Source organism: Pinus tabuliformis, chromosome 6 (assembly GCF_031772625.1).
Source record: "Pinus tabuliformis cultivar Carrire ecotype Pingquan chromosome 6, CPIR1, whole genome shotgun sequence".
NCBI classification, from domain to species: Eukaryota; Viridiplantae; Streptophyta; class Pinopsida; order Pinales; family Pinaceae; genus Pinus; species Pinus tabuliformis.
Genome location: NC_142292.1, coordinates 758,965,705 through 758,977,774, shown reverse-complemented (window position 1 = coordinate 758,977,774; position 12,070 = coordinate 758,965,705). Strand labels below are relative to the sequence as shown.

Here is a 12,070-nt window from a genome sequence, read left to right as displayed (position 1 = left end):
CTACTTGCTCTAGAATCTTCCAAAAGTTTAATGGGCACCCACTTCTTTGTAAATAATTCTGAATCATTAGTACATGCAACTCATTTCACCGTCGTTCTGGAATGTGTACATAATCCCCTTTCCAGTGGTACCATTCCTGTTTTCATAGGAGGTTGTCTCTGTATTTTCCAGCTGTCCAAACATGGCATTTTATTTTTGCAACCCATCAATTTTTTTACCATTTCATTTGGAATGGCCCTTCTGAATCTTTTCTGACCCTTCCATCTTTTTGGCCCTCTATGCCACTATTGACCTCTGAAATTTGCCTCGAAAGTTGTTGACTCGCTTTGGTGCTCATGGAATTTTTTTCCAACTGCCAAATTGCTAGGTAACATTAAAATCTTCTGCTGCTAACGGTCATTTCATCTCACTCCACAGTTACTCCAAGTTTGGTGAAACCCATGGCACCCCTGGGCCCGCTGCTCTAGTTCACACTCTCTTGTAAGTTATTACTCTGGGTTCTGGGTTGAGTCCAAACTTCATGCTACCATGCGCCACCATACTCCATGGCACTCTGTCGGACTCCAACTCTAACTCCATTAATTACTGTCCCACTCTGCCTAAGTTTGGCTGTGCCAATTACTCCAGGACACTCCATTGGACACCAAGTCCATTCATTCACACTGCGACAAACTCTGTAGCACAAGTTCATCCATCAGACTTCATACCACTCTATCTTCTTTACAAAAAGAGAATAAAAGTGTGGAAATTTTTCTGAATATTTTTATCCTCATTCATCTCCTCATTGCTGCACACCATCAGCACTGACTCACTCAATTTTTTTGACTCACTTCATCCCAATAACTCAGTCCATGCCACCACTTACTCCACAACACTCCACACTTAGTTTGTCCTACTCTGTCCAAAAACAGATTTCTGACTTAGGGTTATTAGTCATGACTAGATCATCTCACTCACCTGAGCAGATTTCAAACTTGGGTTTCCATCTGACAATTCTTCTGCATCTTGAACCTGTCCAGGTACCTGGACAGCAACTAATTCATTCTTAAAAACAAACTGTCAATCTATGTTGCAATGTCTGAGACTCTGAATTTTATTCTCTGACACCACAGACTTCTGAATCACTCCCCAAGGATCCAGCGGTGAACTTAGGAATTACTGCTAAGACCTGCAAACAGAAACCTACCTGATCTAAACTCTGGAATCTGCTCAAGGATAGGCAATAACAAAAATTCTTTGAATTGTACCCCAAAGGCCTCAACATTCTGATTCATTGTCAAATTATTACTCCTTTGAATGTTTAGTGTTAATTTCAAACAACCTATAGCAGTAAGTAATCTTCTAGGTAAGTTGGGAGTAAGGCCTTAATCAAACAGGTGGGTGTTTTCTCCATATTTAATAGCTCTAGCTACTTTCTCATAAATTTGATCTTCCCCAGCACTATTTTTTACATTAGGAATTGAAAATAAGCTGTATACCTTATTTCTAGACTATATAAATTAAATCCTTAAACGTCAGCAGGAACAAGTGTCTGACTAGAGCAGTATTGAACCATCTCTTTGATTTCTCCCAAGCTTGGCAACATAGAAAGTTGCTTGATGTTTGCAAGCCATTGTTGCAACTCAGTCGCCAAAGGGTCCTAACCAAACCAATTTAGAGAGAAATTCCAAATGTTGCATGTCCAATGATAGCTCTAGAAGATGTGATCAAATGCATATTGAGCATTCACACATACAAGGCAGAGGGTCTATCATTGTTGGCTCCATCTTCTTATGATTTATCATCCCTAGAGATTTGTGGGCTGCGGGCAAGCTTCCAACTGAATACATTTTAATTTTGGTAAAGCATATTTCAAGCATGCTTATTTGGAAAGAAACCAGAAACTTGGTTTTGTTTGTTGGAGTAATGCGTGAATATGGGTTAGCAGGCACGGAGAGGGGTCATATTAGATGCCAAAGGAACAATAGGAAACACCTTATCATGGGGACTTGGTATCTCGCTCAACAATCAAGCAGAAGCTTATGCTCTATTGCAGGGCTTGAGAATAGTGAAGGCATCAGGTATACTATCTTTGGTTGTGGTATCAGGTATACCACAACCAATCAAGTATACTATCAGTTATATGATATACTAATAGGAACCATGTATACTATCAGTTATATGATATATTAATAGAAATCAGGTATACTATCAGTTATGCGAGCTTGCACTCTATCCTAGGGACAATTCATTAGCGCCTATCAAAGCGAAAACTAAACAAGAAGCCAATTACTTCCCCAAAATCATATTCTATCATGTATTGCCGGAAAAAAATTCTGAAGCCGACCAATTTGCTAACATTGCCACATCTTTAAAAATGGAAGTTCTCAATGTTAATGGCATTATTAATAATCATCCTATTCCTTAAGCTGCAAGCATGAATAATTTGTAAATGTGTGTTGGTAGGCATGGAAAGGAGTCATATTAGACGCCAAAGGAACAATAGGAAACACCTTTGCATGGGGACTCAACATCTCACCCAACAATCAAGCAAAAGCTTACACTCTATTGCAAGGTTTGAGAATAGTGAAGGAATAAGATATACAATCTTTGGTTACAGTTGTTGATTCGAAGACAATTTATTAGCACCTATCGTAGGCAAAGCTAAACAAGAAGCCAGTGACTTCCCCAAAATCGCATTCTAACGTATACTGTGGGAAAACAATTCTGAAGCAAACTGATTTTGCTAACATTACCTCATCTTTAAAATTGGGGGTTCTCAATGTTAATGGCATTAACAATTCATCATTTTTTAAAGTCACATTCTATCATGCATAGGGGTAAAACAATTCTGAAGCCGACTGATTTGCTAACATTGCCTCATGCTGATTTGTTAACATTGCCTCAAGTTTAAAATTGAGCATTCTCAATGTTAATGCCATTAATAGTCGTCATCATATTCCTTAAGCATGAGTACCAAGAGTAAAGCAGTTTTAATGGGGAATCATCTATGGGAAGTTTGGAAAAAAACGCAGTGAGGACTGGTAAGATTTCTTATTTGCTGGGCAAAATCAGGAAACAGGAAACATAACTATAAATGCAAAATTTCCCCTCTAGAAAGTCTCCTTCCAATGCTAACCAACTGTCAATCATCATTTACAATTCATTGCAAGAACTTTAACAAGAAAATGATAAGAATAAATTAGCATATATATAATATCTTATGCTCTGTCAAGACTCATCGTCAAGGGAACCTGATATTCAAATGTCTATGTTCATCCTGGAGACCAGAACACAACCTATGAAAATGCAACCCCTTTCTCAGATTCATTGCTCAACCAGAAACTCGAAACTTGAAACCTTACACATGGATATGGATCCTCAACCAAAAGACCAGACCAGAGTCTGCAGGAAGGTACCCTTTCTCATCAGTTTTTCATTCTAATACCTTGTTCATAGACTTGCTATCGCATAAAGTCACAGAGGTGGGGATGGAACTCAAAACTGAACGAAAAACCCCATTCAAAAACCAAAATCCAAAAACTTGGTTTTAACAGAGAACAAATTGAAAACGCCCACAAAATCATTATTGGATATAAACAACTTCTAGATACACAAAATGTATAATGAGCATAACAGTAGGGAAAATGCAGTAGCTTTGGACAAACACTAAGATAACTCCTTCAACAGTAAGACTCGATATGTATTCCAGCACAGATGCACACAGGGCGAATATCACCGTCCTCCTGGCTCCGTACATCATGAACGAATTCCCCATTTAATTATTTTTTAGTGTACCAACAGCCCACCATAGCAGACCAATTCAACTCCCTAGATTCGTTTAATCCTTGGACCGAAAGTTTTAATATTATAGAATGAGACACGGAGTGCTGTTATTATCAGAGATCGAACAAATTGCAGAGGCGTCACTCACGAAAGATCTATGTCGAATTCCCGTATTGGGTTGTTGGGTTCAGTCCACAGAGTGAAATAACACAGGTAAAATAACAACCCCACGTTAAGCATTGATTGTTATGGGTGAACATATGAAGGCAAAACAGAATATCGTGTATTGATCTGTGAAACATGAGTACAATATGTAAAAATATAGTAAAAGAATCAATCTTCTTACCTGATTACAGTATGTCTGAAAAATAATAGCTCACAAGTGTTCCATGGTTCTCAGCTGCTGTTGTTGGTTGATGAATGAATGCTTGGCTTGCCTGACAAGAAGATCTATTCATAAGCCATGGCTGATGATTAAAAAGATGGAGAAGGACAAAGCGAAGCTGATATCACCAACACAAATACAATACAACGAAAGAACAATGAGCGAGAATAAATGAACTGAATCTATACATTGTGTGTGTGCATCTATATATAAATAGTAGAAGCGCAAGTTTTGTGCTGTATTTTATTCATCTTAAAATTTATCTGACTAGTATTCTTCTTCTTGTTTTTGCTTTGGTGATGGCAGTCGGTCAAGTCATACGGTCCCTTTGAAATTAAATGGCATTGATATGAGAATTATAGCTTATGACATTAGGGTGGATTTTATGTTCTCTGTTCTGTGGAGTGCCTATGATAATAGGAAAAATAAAGGAAAACCTATATTCTAATAAATAAATAAAGTAAATATTATCAAAATATTATAATATGGTTAATAATTATATATATATGGAAAAAAAATCTTTAAATTATAAAATTTATTTATATTTAATCAGAATATTATGATTACAGTGTAGTGTTTAGGTTAAGATAATTAGGATATATGTAAATATTGATATATCAAATGATTCTATATAATGTTTATTGTTATATTTAGTAATGTATCAAATATTTTAATATTTTATTATAAATATAAATATGGTTGACTAATATAATTTAAATATCAAATCAAATAGTAATTTTTATATTAAAATTATTAGTGATGAATTTGGGTAAGTTCTAAAATATGGTCATGTGTAGTTTATATGATTATAATGATTAATCAATATATAGTTGGCCGGTGTACGGATAATTTATTGAAGGAATAATAGACACCACTTTCTCTCAACTTTGGGACATGCCTCCAACCATCAAACAAAAATTTATGCATTATTCCCAAGTATCTTTATAATGATCTTGCTTCATGTCTCTGAATTATGCCACTTCTCCATATACATTCAACTCCAAACAATATTTTAAAGTATACAATAAAGATTGGAATACATCCTAAAGGAAATGAATTAGCTACCCAATTAGCGGGGCACACCACCCCAAATCAACTGAAGAGTGTCATTTCAACCAATTCCTTGATCACTAGTCACCACATTGGAATTTTGATTGATCACAAATTTTAGTACAAGTGCACCAAAGATAAATTAGGTTTCTTTAGGTCTCATGAAATCTATATGTAAGTCAATTTTTACCTCGTTTTAGGGGTGTTTTACAAAGTGTATATAGTGTTTATTCCTTAGTTTGATATAGTTAAGTATAGTTATAAAATAGATGGTTTCAATATGAACCGGGATGATGTTTTGCCTAAAATTAATGTAACAACACTAAGTTGTATAACTTTTTTATTCTTCCATACATAAATTTTGCTTAATATAATTTTTCAACTACTCTTTGAAAAGTGGTGAACCAATATATTAATTAGCTAGCTCAATCATATAAATTAAATGACTGGTAAATATTTGATAAACATCAAAACACTTACTTTACGAGACATCTCACACTATCAAGATTTTAAAAAAACATAAAAACTAATTAAATCATTATTATTATTAATTATAAAAATATTTAATATATGAATTAAATATATATACATTTAAGAAAACAGGTAATAAGATGTAACAAGATTTTTAACCATGAAAATTTGTCCCACTTTATTATAAATATTCTTAACATGTAAATAGGCTTTGTTATTATACCATGGGTCAATACCATGGTTTTCTAACACACATGTCCAAAAAACCATAAAACCATAACTCATGTTCATGACATTTTTTAATCAATCAATTTAATTAAAAGGGCAAGAAACGTAACTACTTTTGAGATAAGGTTCAACCTTTTCTATGTGACTATTATTAAAAATATTCTAGAATATTCCATAGAGATTAAATCCTTACCATTCATTTGATAATTATTAATAATTAATTAAAACTCTAAAAATTCTACTTCAAAACAGACACAACTATAAATGTAATAATTGTTTACACTATTCAATATTATTATATTTAAAAATATAATTTAAAAATGTAATATAAATGACTAACCTACTAAATAGTAAATAGATCCAATAAAACCATGTAATCCATATTTCTATTTCTTAACAAAAACTTACTATGAAAAATAAACAAATTATTAAATAAAAACTTTAAATTTCATCCTTAGTCAATCTTAATGATTTTTATATCACTAATACCTATTTAATATATTAGAATGTAATGAAAAGGAATTTTAAATTTTGTTAGATATAATTTATAATAAAATTAATAAAATTATAGGAGTAACAAGAGGGAGTGCTTTATGGTGAAGAAGTTAAAATATTTATGGGATTTAGGATGCATGACAAACAACTAAGGTGAAGCTTATATCTTTTACCAGGGGATTTAGTTACCAAAGAAAATCAAGTAGCTTCTCTCAATGTTTTGGGACATTCCCTCCTTATTAGACATTTGGGGAAGGGCTCCTCTCCAAGGGACAAAACATTAGAAAGTCTTATGAAAAGAATTAGGAAAGCAAGGGAAGGGTTCTCTTCAGTAGCATATTTCTATGTTCTATGATATTTCAATAAAGATGTGGACTATGTGCTAATGAATGATGTAAATTAAAACTGAGAGATTTAAAAATCAATGGTCGAATTAGGTGGATTTATTTTAATCTTGGATTTATCAAGTGTTTAGAAGAATTAAATCTCTTGAATTTCGATTAATTAGAGATTTTTTATTTTGGATGTTTCAAGTGTCTAGATGGATCAAACCCCTGAGATACAATAAAAAAAAAATAGAGTGAAATTTGAAAGAAAAAAAATGTACTTATAGATTTGAGATTGATGAAATGTTTTGAGGTGCAAATCTTTTTTAAGCCCAAAACTTGAAAAAAGATTCATCTAGTTAAATTTGATATCTCTACCCACATGATAGATATAGGGTTAAGATGGATCTATCAATGTTTATATTAAATTGTAAGTTGCTATAATGTATTTTCAGTCTTCAACAATTAATATTTATTTTCTTTTCCATTACAATTTGTGTAATATATAAATTATAATATTGTAATATTATTTTTGAATTTTTATTTAATATTTATAATAAATAAAACGGCTATAGAAGTAAAGAGATTTTAATTTTTCTTTTTGAATCTACTTAATTTTAAATTTCATAATATTTTCACTAATAATAAGAATTCAACTTCGTCATAGTTCTCTTTTGTATGATTAATTGTTCATAAAATGATTGCCCTAAAAATGATATCTATCAATATTTTAGCATGACTTTCTTAATTTTTAAATATCCCCATCCACAATGTCTAAGCTCCTAAAAATATATATATATATACAAAAAAACAACTTAGTGTAGATATAAGATAAGTACATGAAGGGACAATATTATTCAACCACGTTCTTGTTGCATGCAACTAAAATAAATTTCATAACCTAAAAAGAAACCAAAATAGAGTTAATCTAAATAATATATATATAAGATATGTGCTTAGAAGTGATGAAGTATTCTAAAACTCATGTACATATAGAGAGATTTCATTCCTCTGCAATCCATTTCTCATTTCTTGAGTCCATTTCAAGGATCCTCTAGCTCTTTGAGAAGGTCTTGTGCATCACCAAATATGGAGAAATCTCATCATGAATCAATATATGTGTGTGAATAAATAAACCATTCTAATTTATATATGTAAACATCAACCAACTTGTATATTTATTATTGTTTTTTAAATTAAGCTAGGTCTTTTTAATATAACATTATCTATTATTAACATGACAATATCTCCTTATAATAAATCAATAGAAATAATAAGGGCTATTATATTTTTTTTACACTTGTGAGGTGTATCAGTGAATTTATGTGGGGTTAAGTGGTAATCCACACAAGTCACTCCTTCAACCTCCTATCCAGCCAATAACTATCATATTTTTTTACACGGGTAAAGTGTAAGCTAGTTGAATGGAGGGTGGGAGCACTTTTAAAAAAATGATATTTGGTTTATGATATGCGAAAGTATAATAAAATATTATTTTTTAATAAATTAAAAAATATAGTTTTTATTTTATTGTTTATAATTTTTAAATAAATTTTAAGATATTGAAATTATTTTAAATTATGTAATACATAATTGTAATTTTATTTTTGAAAATATATTTAATATTTATAATAAAAAGAATGTTTATACCGATGTTTGATGCGCAGCGAGAGAAGGTAGAATAATTTCTGGTTTGAGTGCGCGCTCCTGGGTTACCGCCATTTTTATAGGTTGAGTCAGTTTTCAGGTCGATTGGAAACACGCTTGGCTCCTACCTAGAAGCTGACATGTCTTTCATCGAAACAAGGAACAAAGCCATGGCACGGATACTGGTAAATCTTAATCCTGGAGAAGGACTTCCGGAAAATATAAAAATCCATTATAAAGAGCTCGTCTTCGATCAACCTCTGGACTACGAACACCTGCCCTTCAGGTGCCATAGGTGCCACGAGTATGGACACCTGGCAAGGGACTGTCCTTTGGGTTTCCGCCGCAGAAGAAAGCAAAAAAAAGATGCAGCAGAGGTCAGATCAGTGGGAGAAGAAAAAACACCTAGACCTGAGGTGGCTCAAGTGGAGGATGCCATGGAGATAGAAAGAATCGAGGAAAAGAGGGCTCCAGTAGAGGCACAGCAGGCTATGCGTCAGGCAGATGGAGAAGGAGCTCCTACTGTTGCATGCAAAGGCGATCCGAAAGCTTCAAAGGAAGTTCAAGAAGGCTCTCCTGAAGGTTCGATGGGTACGCATCTGGACTTTTTCCCTTCTTTGCACCCACCAAAGAAAGTAAATGAAACATGCTTAAATTCAAAGTTGCATGGTCATGCATCTATAGACCAAGCGCAGGTTGATTCTATTATTGCATCTATCCCCAAAATCAATCTGAACTGTGAAGGGTCTGTAAATGATTCCGGTAAAACTAAAATTCATGTTTCTAAGCCTAAATTCCATTATAACTTGCACTCCCTTGACAAAAGACCGGCGCCCGGAGACACAATCGGAGGCATAAGCATGGATATTCCTCAGACCTCAAGGAAGAAGTCAAGGGGGTGAAAGTATTTTTTGTCCAAGGCTCAAGTGAAAGCAAAATTTGATGTGGAGGACGGTAAACAACTGTCAATTCCTGGGGTGCTTAGAGCGGCGAAACCCTGTGGGGAAGTGTCAAAATGATTTGCCTTTCACGTAATTGAAGGGGTTTAGCCAGTAAGCCCAAAAAATTGGCTTTGAAGGAATCGGTAAAATGCTATAACCCTTATCTACTCATGCTGCAGGAGACTTTAGGAATAAGTTCAGAAGTGGTGTCCTCTTTATGTTCCATCTTCCCGGGGTGGCAATTCCAAGCATTGGACTCAAATGGTCACTCAGGAGGCTTGGCTATAGGCTTCAAGGAAGGAAGAATGAAATTCATAAATTCGTGGGGGATGTATCACGATCTAGGAATGGAAGCCTTGAGCCCAGAATTTGAGAATCCCCTGTTTATCCTAAACATATATGGGCCTTTCCAGGAGAGGGTATCATTTTGGAAAAATCTTCTGGCTAAATCTATGATGAGAAATCAAAATCTGGTGATAGGAGGAGACTTGAACTTCTCCATTGGGCGAGCAAAAACATGGGGTCCCTCTGCCAGAGAATACCACTTATCGAACTTCTTTCTAAATGCCCTTGCTGCGCATAATCTAATTGATGCAAATCTGCTAAAACTAAAACCTACTTGGAGAAATCGTAGAACTGGGGAAGCTCGAATTGCAAAAAGACTGGACAGGTTTCTGTTAAGCGAAAATCTAGTGTCCATAATTTCGGTGTTCTGTCAGTGGATAGGAGAGGGGGGGAACTCGGATCATTTCCCAATTCTGCTTGAGCTTTCCAAGCCTCCCTTCAAACCGGCTGCACCCTTTAAGTTTAATGCAGCATGGATGCAGGAGGAGTCCTTCAGAAAGCTCTTTAATGAAACTTGGCAACACCCAAGAAGGGATGCCTTGGAAGATAAGAGCTTCCTTTTCACAGAAAATCTGAAAAGGATGAAGAAGGCCACTATGGCCTGGGCTAAGGAGAGGAAGCAGAAGCAAAACGAAGCCTTAAATAGCACCAACCTGGAGCTTGGAGAGCTGGAAAACCCTGATTCAAATGGTTATGACTCTCAGGAATCGAAGAACAAGATACTATTGCTGGAAAAATAGAGAGGCCAAATCCTCTTGGACAGAGAAGAAGAGTGAAGGTTGAAAAACAGGGCGATCTGGCTGATGGCTGGAGACGAAAACACAAAATTCTTTCACAACTATGCAAAAGGAATGAAGATAATAAATACTTTCTGGAAGTTTAAAGACGAAGAAGGCAAAGAGGCAAATACCTTTGAAGCTCTCTCAAGCATGGGGAGAAACCACTTTCAGAGTCTTTTTTCGGATCAGAGGGAGGCAACATTAGCAGAGGTCATCAAAACAGCCCAATGCTTCCCTCGGTATGTGGAGGAGGAATAAGCTGAGGACTTACAGGGGGAAGTCACACTTGAAGAAGTGGAGAACATTATAAAATCTATGGCCAAAGACAAAATCCCTAGGCCTGATGGGTGGCCCATTGAATTTTTTCAGCAGTTCTTTGATCAAATTGGCTCAGAACTAACGGAGGTGGTTGAGGAGTCCAGAAGGAAAGGTATGGTTTATGCGCCACTTAACTCAACTTTTATAGCCCTTATTCCCAAGAAAGAAGAGCCTGAGTCGTTTGAAGACTTCAGACCCATCTCACTTTGCAACAACGTTTATAAAATTATAGTTAAGACGATAGTTGTCTGCTTAAAACCAATTCTGTCTAGATGCATCTCAAGTGAATAGTTTGGTTTTCTGGATGGGCGCCAAATCCATGAAGCTATAGGAGTGGCTCAGGAGACAATACACAGTGTGAAACTGATGAAAAAGAAAGGGGCAGTGGTGAAAATCGACCTGTCAAAAGCATACGACAGAATCAGTTGGATCTATCTCCGAATGTTGTTAACTCATCTGGGATTCAAAATTGACTTTATCAATTGGATTATGGGATGTATCACCAGTGTCAGCTTTGCAGTGCTTATTAATGAGGCAGCCTCTCCGTTCTTTAAAGGGAAAAGAGGGTTAAGACAAGGCTGCCCCCTGTCTCCATTGCTCTTCCTATTGGTTGCAGAAGGACTGAGCCAACTACTTCTAAAAGCCAAAAGGGAAGGAACAATAAAAGGTCTGGAGGCGGTTGTCAATCTATACATTTCGCATCTTCTGTTTGTAGATGATATACTACTCTTCAGTAATGGAAGCCTGTCAGAAATGAAAGAAATAAAGAAGATTCTGGAGTTGTTCATGAAAGCAACAGGGATGCAAGTAAATTATAGGAAATCGCAGCTCATGCTGGAAGGTCTTAATAGACAGGAGATAAGCCAAATTACTTCTATTCTCCCTCTAGAAGTTCTTAAGTTTGGGGACCCCTTCAAATACCTGGGGTTCTGGTTGAAACCAGACTCCTATAGGAAGCAGGACTGGATTTGGCTGGTAGAAAAGATTGAAGCCAGGATTTTTCACTGGAGCTTTAAGTGGCTCTCCAGAGCAGGAAGGCTAACCTTAATCAAATCTGTCCTCCAAGCAATTCCGGTTTACCGGGTGGCGCTGACCTGGGTGCCCAAGGGCATTCTAGAAAAGATAAGAAGAATTTGCAGTAGATTTCTATGGGCAGGATCTAAGGAAGAGTCGGTGCTTCCCTGGATTGCCTGGGAAAAGGTGGCAAGACCGAAAGAATGGGGAGGGTGGGGAATAAAAGACATCACTACTTTTGGATCCTCCCTAGCAACAAAATCAGTGTGGAGAATCATCAAAATGGAAAACCTCTGGACAAAAGTA

The 12,070-nt window shown here is 35.5% G+C and overlaps 1 protein-coding gene across 5 annotated transcripts in view; it reads right to left on the bottom strand.

Moving 5' to 3' along the window:
* Positions 1 to 4,475, bottom strand: part of LOC149260944 (uncharacterized) — a 39,647-nt gene extending 35,172 nt beyond the window's left edge. For 3 of the 5 annotated variants that reach the window (XM_089421427.1, XM_089421430.1, XM_089421424.1), the window contains exon 1: positions 4,112 to 4,332. The gene's annotated coding sequence lies outside the window, so the exon portion shown is untranslated. The other 2 variants (XM_089421439.1, XM_089421433.1) reach the window with 1 other exon arrangement.
* Positions 4,476 to 12,070: the final 7,595 nt, after the last annotated feature.